Here is a 12,344-nt window from a genome sequence, read left to right on the forward strand (position 1 = left end):
AACTTCAATTCATCAAAATACCCCAGATGAGTTCGACGATCAGAAAAACCTTAAATGAAATTTCCAGGCAAAATAGCTTTTTCTATTTATGAAATCCTCTTTAACTGATAAGAAGGTTTCCGATTAATACAACATTTGTGTTCTATCTTTTCGTACTTTCAACAATACAAACTTATATTATCTGCATTTCTAAGACAATGTTAAATAGTGAAGTATGCAGTTAGTGATAAAAGTGCATAAATTTTTATATTTCGATCACCGCCTTCACAAATGCAAATCAAACGCTCACTTTTAAAGCATTACCAGAGTTAACAAGATCTGTTTAAATGCTATGTGGCTTCTAAAAAGTATCTTTGCGTGACATTTCAACAAACTGTTATTAGCAGAGAAGCAGTAATAAATTTTTTAAATTAATGGCCAAAGATTAATCATACTGTTTTAGGAATCAGGATATATTCATTGTTTTGTCGGTACAATGTATTCACAGACGACAGAAGAAATTCAAACATGTCAGATTTATACTGCATACAAAATTGATGAATTCGCTGTTTTTCAATATAATATGTTCTCTTTGCTAATTGTCTAATATTGAAACCATTATGATAATTATGTTGAAATAATAACCTACGGCTAGAAACTCATTTTCAACGATTTCTGAATATTTTTGATCTTTCATTACTGGGATAACCTTGACAAAAAATACCTTATGGTGTAAATGATACACATACATGCATGTCGACTGTCTAACATGGTCTGTGCTACCTTACATAACCATTACTTCTTTTAAGAATTCCCCAAAAAATCCCCTATTCTAGAACTGTGCTAACTAGATGTCAACTAAACTTTAAGGACATCCTTTTTCAGAATTATTAATAATGTCATTTAAAGAGACAAAATTAAAATTGTCAATGATTCCAAAATCATTCTGTCAATAGAACATCAACTACATTCATGAAATGCCTCTATCAAAGGGGTCAATACAATGATTTTAATTGGTAAAAAAGATTTTTGAGTTGCACTTTCATTTTTATACGGAGCATGTTGTATTATTCTTCAGTATACATATGATATTGTCTTGTTCAAAATACGAAGGATTAACTACCCTAGAAATAGATTAACTAATCTGTACTTGACAAAACATTTCCGATTTTATAGCCCTCAATGCTCTGCGACTTTTAGCCTCTTTTATTGGAGCGTCACTGATTAGTCCTTTGAAGGCGAAACGCGCGTCTGGCGTACGAAATTCTTAACCTGGTATTTATGATGTGTTTTTTGTTATTGAGTAATACAATTTTGACATTCGCGGCGCATTGTTTCTATTAGATATGGAAGTCTGACATCCTTTAACAAAATTGATCATAGATTAAAAAAAAAAAGAAAAGCATGGCTTTAAACATTATGTAACTTATCCTAACAAAAGCTAAATAACATGTCAAACGTCCAGACAGATGAATAAAACTCATGCAAAATATTCAAAACATTCGGCAGGAAGTTGGCTAATGACATTTCAGTAATGTGCAACGTTAATAGGTGCTTATATTTCTTATTTACAAACATTTAATTTACATAGAAGCAGATGAGATGAACTGTTTTATATTGTAGTAACATACTATAGTGAATGCATGCGAAAAGAAAACTTCAACAATGACAGTGACTTTATTAGGCAAATTTTTTAATTTTTATAATCATGATGCAGATTTTTTTAAATTAGTATTGTAATTCTAATATAGGAAACTTTTACGAAAAGGTTAAACATGTCTTAATTGTTTAATGTTTCAAAATGAAGTTACATACAACATTCTGCTTAAATGGACTAAATCACTTGTGGAAAATGTCAAGGTAAGATTCATTATTAATCATACTATTATGACATCTCTAATGAACTCAAATGACGATCATAATTATGGTAACATTTTAGTGTAGATGTTTAAAGATGAAACTAAGTATTTTTTTTAACATTTTGGTCTATATAGTGACAAAAGGCTCATGTTGAAACAAGGAAATTTTTCTATATTAACATCTTGACAACTTCTTTTTTCATGTTGTTGTCAAATACTATAAAATTCCTAAAGAAAGTTGTTTCATAACGTTTTATATTTGTTTCTCTAAATATTTGAATCAAATGTGTGATCATGTGAATAAAATGCTCCTAATTGTTTCGTCCCCCTTTTTACAGGATAACTTCATCTTGAACTGTTTTTTGATGTGTCATTGCGATTGTTACAACATTACATTATCGTTATTGTCATTACTTGCTAATGACTACAGAGCAATAGGACAGTTGCAATGTATTTGCATAATAAGGGACAGATATGTTCTAGTTCTATATTTTTTTGTTAAATATATCTCACCGTTGGCTCAGTAACATTTGATCGTATTTATATGTATATCTGTCCATCTTTTATTTTTTTAAATATTGTAATTTTTTGTGTTTCTGACATTTTTCCCAGTTTTGCCGGTATCCTTGTAAACTCCGTATGATTTCCATTTTTCTATAGGTGTAATACCACTAAATAAATAGTACGTCACATCCGGTTTCATACGAAAAGGGTCGAACGAAAAAAAATTTCCCTTCAATTTGACAGACATTTACCCTGCATTTCATTGCAGAAAAAAAAAATATGAGTCATAAACATATATTTTGGGTGTTTCAAAGCACCAGTCTTTTTTTATTTGCCGTTCCTATAACATATTTTGGAACCTTTAGGTTACTAAAGCTTGTTAACAGTGAGAAAAGGGGTGAAATTTTGATTGGTTTACTTCCGGTGATGGTTATTATCTTGTATGCACTGAAATGTTATTTGAAATTTTCACTGTAGTACTGCACAGTATGAAACTTTACTCATGCAAATAATTTCTGTATTATAAACAAAGATAGATTCTGCTCATTTTTTTGAAAAATGCCAATTTAAGAGAGACTAATAGGGGGAAACAATGGTGGTATTTCTCCTATACCTTTTTATCAATTATTGACAATTTGCTTTTATGACTTGTGCACATGCCCAACATAATCGTATTCCCTTTGGTGATTTTTGTTAAAGATCATTTTGTCTAGGATTTATTTTTCAGTTTTCAGAAGTGTTGATGTTTACATGTCTTTTGTACACTTGTCTTCTTGGTGTTATGTATTTGTGTCTGTTGAGTGTGTATTGTATTGTTTCACGTTATATCCAGTAGTGAAACATTCAACTAAGTAATACTATTTTTTTTTTTGTTGATTATCTAAATACATCTCTATTCAATTAGAATCTATTTTTTTTAATGGAAGCTATTTTCACAAAACATTATTTTTTTCATTTCAAACTTCTTAATCCGCTCATGTCTACGGGTCATTCTATAGCCAACCACTTAACTCCTTTTATATTTAATGGTTGACATGTGATATGGGCTAGACGTCTACTAGAAAGCAGCTGAACGACAAAAAAAAACAACAAAAAATAGAAGGCAACATGCCGTCTGTATTGAAATATGTAAAACTGTGAATTGTCCCAACTGTATGAAAACAGTAAATAATTGTAACGGAAGTAATTAAAGATATGCCACTAATATCTTTAGTTTTTAAATGGTATCTTTGATCTAATATCATATGAAAAATCTGAAGCTGAAAACGTGAAGACTTGTTAACAGTTTAAACAATTTTTCAGATATTTCGTAATGTAAATACAATACTGATGAGACATTTTGCTCAAAGTCATTCCAGTACGGTTCATTATCTTTTCAGACAATTCAGTTTGTTAATATTTTATACAGTTAGGCAAATAACTAACAGATACTGAATAATATGAAAATAGACTGCACCCATCTAATAAGTTGAATACAAGCGTAAAGTGTGACACGATATCTGACATTGGACAAGGACAGGCAAAATTTGTAAGCTTTATAGACAACATTACTATAACAAGACATTTTCGGAAGTCCACTTTGTATTGCATCTAAGTACGTAGAATCGTACTTCCACAAGAAAACTAAATAGTTGTGATCTAATTGAGTAACATTTGATCATTTTATGAAATCTAAATTCCTGCTAAAGTTATTATTTTTTTTTAGAAATGAAAAACAAAATACGTTCATTGAAATCCCTGATATTATAGCAAACACGAGTATAGCCAACCAGCTACAAAATATATACTCAATAAGGTTATAATGTATAGTACATTATACATGTACATGTAGAGTAACATGGATACAGTATTTTGTGGAAGGAACACAAAGAGTCAATAACAACTGGCTGTCTGTGATTGGTTGTTATATTATTTGCATTTTATTTCTACTGAAAAGCATGTAAATAAATTTTCCTGCAAGCAAAATTTTGTTATAGAAAAATATGGTATTGAGGACCGAAACTTGTTTTTATTTAATCATTTTGAACATTGCGCATGTTTTCTCTGTCTTTCGATGGATGAATTCGGCTTCGACCCTTGGGGTTACTTTTCCGTGTAGTTATTCAAAAGTTCACAGCGCCTATCAAATGTTTGAAGGTCATCAGGCAACCTCTGTATACTAATGATGTTTCACTTGTATTTTTTGGTTGATGTCTCAACTTAACCATAAATATCTTTATTACAGTATCATATGTTATTTTTAGAGAACATCACATTCGAGGTATGAATTTTAACTTCATTGTCCGAATTTCGCATTTCTCTAATGAAATCAATTTCTGCCAGACTATTTTTGGGGAGGAGGTTGCATAGACATAGAGACAAGACACTCTCTTTCCGTTAAATAAAAACAAAATAAAATCATACCATTAAAATATTATTTATTGTTTTCTGTCTGCTGTTACGACAGCAAATAATTACTTTTATCATGTTTTTACTTTGAAACTGATGAAACGGAAATAAGAGGAAAACTAATTGAAATTGAATACATACCAACAGGGTTTCTTGGTTAAATTATTCGTAGAGAATTTTTCTGCAAGAAAACATTCAACAATTGATATCTTTTCAATGATACTAGAGGTCACAATATTTGAAAATCAAAACCTAATAGAAACGTTGAAGAGCTGATTAAATTAAAAAAGAATTAAATGTGTGGGCGAACCAGGACGAGGAATCAGTGCAATGCACGAGAGTGATACATTCCATAACTTAAAATTTAAGATTGAAAAAGCAAACTTCAGTACAAGAATATTTGTATGATCATGACAGTGCCGTTGTAGTGTCCATTTGCATTTGTAATTTACTAAATTTGTACTTTGACTATTAGGGGTGAGAATTCAATAAAAAATCTCCCATTGACTTTAATGCTAATCTATGTCTTGAATTAAATGTATACCTGATTTACCTTTAGAAATTGGAAGAATAAAAACATAGGGTCATGCGGCATTTTTGGGCATTCACATGGCCTTGTTTACAAACACTGTAGATTCGCACTTAATTCCTTTACTGACCCCCATTACTTTTAAACCCTGTAGTAAAAACATTTAGTACATTTAGCATTCATTTTTTAATTTTTTTTTAACTCTAGTTTTGATCCATCTATCAAAAAATATTTATTACAAACATTATCTACCAATCAGAAGAGCACAGGACTTCAGTTTTGTACAGAAAGCTCTCCCCCAAATGGGCGGTCCCTGATGACGTATATTTATTTACTGGATTTACCCCATTACGAAAGTGTGTATGATGTATGGTTTTGCTACACTTTATGTACTATCAACTACACAAATTATATTATTGATCCCAATCCGTGTCACTTTAACCAATTATGTCTGTTTTAAAATAGTCGAGCGTTTAATTTTGTTAGGTTTTTGATGGACTTCCCTTTTTTAGAATTAACCTTGAAGTTCATTATCTTTGTTAATACTTTTTCTTTCTATTAGATCTACCTAATTTGTTATGGAATGAAAGTGTTTCTTAATAAATCTGGCAATTAGTTTTATCGTCTGAATTGTTTCGCATAGTTTTGTCAGGGGCCTTTCAAAGCTTATACGATATGGGTTTTGCTTATTGTTGAAGGATCGTATGGTAACCTCCAATTGTTTACCTTTTTTTATTTCAGTCCATGATTGTGTCTTACTGTATTTTTGCATAAATCTTTGACTTTCAAAATTAGTTCGGAGTTAAGTACCTTAGATTTATCATGTATTTTCTATTATTAGCTGTTTTACATCTTAAAAATCCGTTCATAAAATCCTTCGTTTGAAATGAAACGTCTTATACTATGTATAAATGAAAAAAAGAAAGGCGTACAATCACACATCATCAGCATTTATAAAACTTCTTAAATCATCCAACTAAAACATGGATTATGATAACGGACAAATTCAACGGTCTTCAAACTAGTTTACCGATATTAAAAAAACAAAACATAATCTTTCTTAACAGTTAAGTGTATACAAACTCATAAATTAAATAAATGAAATAATGTATACCTAAATAAACAGATTTTGATGGAGGCAACACTTTGTGTACGCTCTTTTAAACTTATTGCGTTCAACACTTTAATCCTGGTATCTTTGATGAGTTTATTTCAAGCATATTTAGGCACGCAGCGATTTAAAGCGTGACATTTTTAAATCATCAACAATGATGTTTTGATCCAAAGATATCGTTTTTGATCGATGGTGTTGATTGATTGACATTTAATTGTAGGACAACGTGCATATCCTTTTATCAATATTACTCTTTAGAATGATATCATGAAACATTAAAAACCAAAGTTACTGTAGTTATTAGAAAGAAAGTGTACGATTCAATAAGTGCCCATTTCAACTAAACAGCACACAAAGATCAGATTTGATCGTAATGTAGAATACTAGGGAAATTGCTGAGTTATACTTCAGATTACTTCAATTTCTAGTATCTAAAAAATGAAAATATAGTATATTGTACTACACATTTTGATGAATTTGCAAGATTGTAACCTTAATATGTCAATATTATTGCTTCCAATTGGATTTTCAATATTTTTTAATAAACCGAAAATCTCTTGGGTGAATAATACAGAAAAGTGTAATCGATCAATTGTGAAACGTCCTAGAAATCCAGTTGAAATCATAAAGTGAATAAAATTGATAGATACAGTCATTTAAAAAAATAAAATAAGAACTTTTTATTACTTTTTATTCATAACAATGTGTTTGGAATTAAGGTTCATAGAAACATGAATTATACTATGCAAACATGTTGAGAACTACTACGACTGGTAAAATTAAGCCTTTCTGGGATAATTTAGCATTTCTCCCCTTCTATATCACATTGCGTTTTATGTAATTAGTTGAGTACAGTCGTTTATAACATATTGTATCATTAAAATATTCCAGTTTTACATGAACAAGTCGTAATATAAATTCCGCAATATCACGTTTTATTCATCTTACATTTTTCATTCCTAATAGAAAACTCCTTCGAAGGACTATTCAATCAGATTTCTATATTGGTGAACCTATTCATTACTGACATATATAATCTAAACTTAGGATCCTTATTTCTTTATGGTTTTATATTTTTTCAACAACTTCAAAGTATAAAACTTGGTTTTTTTTTAACAGACAGGCAAAGGATTCCAAAGGGACATCACACTCATGAGTCTAACATAAACTAACAAGGCCATGACTGAAAATGAAAAAGACCAACAGACATACAACAGTACACAAAACACAACATAGAAAACCAAAAACTGATCAACATGAACCCCACCAAAACTGAGGGTGATCTCAGGTGCTCCGGAAGTGTAAACAGATCCTGCTCCACATGTGGCACCCGTCGTGTTGCTGATGTTAGTACAAACCCGGTCTAATTCGGAAGGTCACAATCGGGGAAAAGGGGATGGGATTGTAGTTACGACAATTGGAACATATCCGTTGTCATCTGTGAAACGGATATTCCATAACGGTCAACCAACTCGTGATGGCGTCCGTAAAATTTATAAAGGAACGATTTCAAATTCATCACTTGAAACTCTTGGTTTATTTTGATTGATTTGACATTGTTAGAAAAGGGACATGGAAGCTGTTTGGGATGGGTTGGAGTTAATGGGAAAGATAACGAACCAATGGGATGCATATTTTGAAAACGAAGAAAATTCAAATCGCTATCACTTTTGATAAACCAGTATAATGTTATCGCTGTTATTTTTTGTCCCTCGCGCACGCTTTTGCGGGGGACATAGAAATACCGGGCGTCCGTCTGTCCGTCCGTCCGGTCTTGTTAGCGCTTTCACAGTTACAATTCTTGCCAGATTTTTATAAAACTTACACTATAGGTTAATATTAGCAATATATCGGACAAGTTCTATAATGGTGGACGATTGACTTTTTTAAAAGAGTTATGCCCTTGGAAATATTATATTTATGGAAAATAGCCTCGTTGGCGCTCTCACGTGTACAATTCTTGCCAGATTTTTATAATTGATGTCTTTGACAAGTTCTTAAATCAGTGCCGATCAATAATTTTTAAAAGAGTAATGCCCCTTGGAAATATATTAATTATATGGAAAATTGCCTTATGAACGCTCTAGTGTGTACAATTTTTGCCAGATTTTAAGGAAATTTATATAATAGGTTTATACCATCAATGTGTTTGACAACTTTAAAAATCAGTGATGATCAATTATTTATAAAAGTGTAATGCCTCTTGGAAATATTGATTATATGGAAAATTGCATTGTTAGTGCTCGCATGTGTTCAGTTCTTGTCAGAATGTTATGAAACTTATATCATAGGTTTATATTAGTAACGTCATTAAACATTCGACAATTTAAGTTCTGATCAAATATTTTTAAAAAGTAATGCCCCTTGGAAATATTAATTATAATTGAAATCATATTACGTTTGCTTTAAAGCTTTCATTTCTCAAAGATATTAATAAAAAAGTTTAAAGAACAACAAAAAATTGCTTTTTTAGTTATTGACCTTGTACCTTGAAGAGATAAAATATGTGCAACGCGGTGAACATTGGAACTCTGTTCTTTTATTTATCAAGAATTGCCTTAAATAAATGCAACAACAACATCAGCTCATACATGTTATAAGAGATGTCTGCATTGCACTAATAATAGCGGGTATGGATGAGGGGTCCTTCATTTCTGTATTCTTTAATTTTTTTGGCAATTTTTCTCTATTTTTTATAATTATTGCTCCTTATTCTCTATTTTTTATATTTAAGCTCCCCATTAATCTCTATACTTTATGTTTTGGTCAATTTTTCTCTATTCTTTATGTTTTGGTCAATTTTTCTCTATTCTTTATATTTTTAACCCATCATTCTCTATTCTATAAACCCTCATCCATATCCTCATAATAACCTACTGGCTAATTTCGCTTTCAGATATATTAATGATTTCCTTTCACTCAATAAGCCACATTCTTAGAGTGCTTGCCTCTCATATAAATTGTATCCCTAGTGAATTTGAGGTTACGAATATTACAGACACTAAGGGTCTGCTTTATATCTGCATCTTATCCTCGATGTTGACACTTATGGACGACTTCAAAGAGTTTATGACAAAGGTCGTGATGTCAACTTTCCATTTATAAGCAGTAACATACCCTGTTCATCGTCGTATGGAGTTTAAATTTTTCAATTGATACGTTACGACCGTGTTTTTTTACGTTATAGAAACTTCTTCAGTTGATGTGTGAACCGTACACAAAAACTACTCTAACAGTTACGAAAAAGAACGACTGAAATTGACACTAAATAAGTTTTATGATTTCCATCACCTGTCATATTTCTGGATGTGGTATTCAAATGGCGGGTATCGCATGCATAGGAGGAGACGCTAACTTCGTCATCACATCTGCTCTGGTTCTTGTTCAGAGTTCATGCGATTTCTATTTTTTCTATGTTATCTTGATTTGTCTTCTTAATCGGTTTATACGATTTTAACATCGGCTGTCTACCGTTTCCTAAAACTCGCAACGTTTATCTTGACTGTTAAGAATTACTAAACTTGTTAATTCATAGAGTACGGTCCTCAATAGGGCTCTCCTAAAAGAAAAAAAAAATGTCTTTTTGTGGTAACTAGTATATGGTGTAAACGCTGAAACATTTTAACATTTTTGTAGTGTACTATTTAAACTTATTTAACCTTTTTCAAAGACCTTTCTAAAAGAGCAAGACTAATCTTGTATCTGTATCAAACTTTTTCCTAGAGTCACAACATGTGTTAATTTGTCATATTCATAGAATACCATTCATGTGTTATTGACGGACTCATCCATAATAAATTTATGAGATTGTCAGACTTAAATACTGACAATACGTGAGCATGTTGTTCATATATATATTGTTAGTATATGTACATAGTTAAATAAAATTACTAAATATGTTCTATCGCATGTGCTAATATCTACACGTACAATTGCAATCTTAGATGATACTTTTACAATCGTTAATATGCAACTGATTTTGATATGATTTCAATAACGCAAAAAAATATTGTAACTGATGTTCCGATATCATGTTTAAGTATTTGTATCTATTCGGTTTGAGGTTTTACATAAATGAAATGATATTTGTATGTGCAGCTAAATACGTATTTTGTCAGCTGGGACTCGTTTGTTTTATTCAGATGTATGTACATACAAAAATTTTTTTCTTAGAGGTTGTTAACATTTGATTCTTAATTAGAATTCTATGTTTAGAAACTTAAACATAGAAATTATGTCGTGAATAGCTGCTAATTTCACAACGCAATATGAGAGAATTGTGAAGTACTATTGGATTATTTTTTGTCAATTGGTTTTGTTACCAGACAACGATTGTAACATAGTATTGTCTGATAACGATATTATCAAATGCTGCTGATTTTACAAACACATTAGTTTGCACAAAAATATAATTGATTGATTAACGTCCAGATAACTTACAAAAAGTGAGAAAAATACAATAGATTAATTAGACAAAAGGGTACAGACGAAACGGTGTCAATTAGTCGAAATTTATTTCAAATGGTCGAAAATCTATACAAATTTCCATGACTGCGACAGTACAGAACAAAACAAATAGATGTTGAGGAAATTATTCCAGAAAGCAAAGTAATATATAGAAAGCAGGAAATAGTTAAATATAAATGGTAATGAAAAATTTGGAACGTGGAAATGAATACATATCTTTTGAAAATTCAGCAGAAGATAAAATCTCACTCTTCAAATCATCAAAATAGTACATTGTGCATGATATTAAACTGACGTAGTAAAATAAACGGTAATATTATTAGAATTACTAGTAAAATTATTCAGTAGCGATTCTGTACCAAATTCATAGTCAATTAGATATAATCTATCACGCTATTAAAATACTGCACATTGAATTATATAGTCATGCATGCTTCATTTATTCAGACTGAAATTTTGCAAAATGTTTTTCCACGGAATGAAATATGCATGTAGATATTCACTGCACAGTTAAGTTGAGAATATGAATGAATAGTTCCAACTGGATGTCAAGCAGCCAATAAACAATTTTAGTCTTTGATGCATGATTTTTTATTATTAATTGTTTTGGCTTTTAACTAGCTGTCAGTAACTGCGAGTACTCTCAAATCGTACTTTCTTGTTTATTTGACCTGTTGATACTAATTGTATTGCTTTTTTGTTATTTAATGTTATTCAGGGTTATATCTGGTCTATATACCAGCTTTGATAAGTGTTTGGTATAACTATAAATTTTCACTTCGTACTATGAACATCAAAATTATTTATTTTGTAAAAATATTTCCTTTCTCTATTGGTACTGTACACGTATACCTAGCAACACAATTATTTTCATTTACCTGTGTTTAAAGTTATTACAAATGGCTGATATTTTTGTTCGAGCATATTGTTTTTCTTTAATTGTTTATTATTTCTTACCGATATAACATGTTACCTTTATTATTGTACCCTTAGTTTATTTATTTTGTATTTACATTGTGTCATAGGTCAAATTTGTTTGTTCAGTGTATGTTCAATGGTGTTAATATGTCCTTTGATTGAGTTAAGCTATTTCAGTTGATGTTTTATAGTGTGTCTTTCTATGTTGTGATGTTACACTATTGTTTCAGAAAAAGGGTGAAGGTTTGGTACCATTAAAACGTTTAAACCCGCTGCATTTGTTTGCACCTGTCCCAAGTCAGGAATCTGATGTTCAGTAGTTGTCGTTTGTTGATGTGGTTCATAAGTGTTTCTCGTTTCTCGTTTTTTATATAGATTAGACCGTTGGTTTTCTCGTTTGAATGGTTTTACACTAGTATCTTTTTATAGCTTACTGTTCGGTGTGAGCCAAGGCTCCGTGTTGAAGACCGTACTGTGACCTATAATGGTTTACTTTTATAAATTTTGACTTGGATGGAGATTTGTCTCATTGGCACTCATACCACATCTTCTTATATCTAATTACCATATAATGAAAACAACTTCT

General features: G+C 30.8%; 1 protein-coding gene across 1 annotated transcript in view; it reads left to right on the plus strand.

Annotated features, from left to right (window-relative positions):
* The first annotated feature begins 1,587 nt into the window (after nucleotides 1-1,587).
* Nucleotides 1,588-12,344, plus strand: part of LOC127724102 (uncharacterized) — a 54,849-nt gene continuing 44,092 nt past the window's right edge. Inside the window, exon 1 of the mRNA XM_052230961.1 lies at nucleotides 1,588-1,839. The gene's annotated coding sequence lies outside the window, so the exon portion shown is untranslated. The remainder of the gene's footprint in view (nucleotides 1,840-12,344) is intronic.

The sequence above is a fragment of the Mytilus californianus genome, unplaced genomic scaffold (genome assembly GCF_021869535.1).
Source record: "Mytilus californianus isolate M0D057914Y unplaced genomic scaffold, xbMytCali1.0.p SCAF_14, whole genome shotgun sequence".
Lineage (NCBI taxonomy): Eukaryota > Metazoa > Mollusca > Bivalvia > Mytilida > Mytilidae > Mytilus > Mytilus californianus.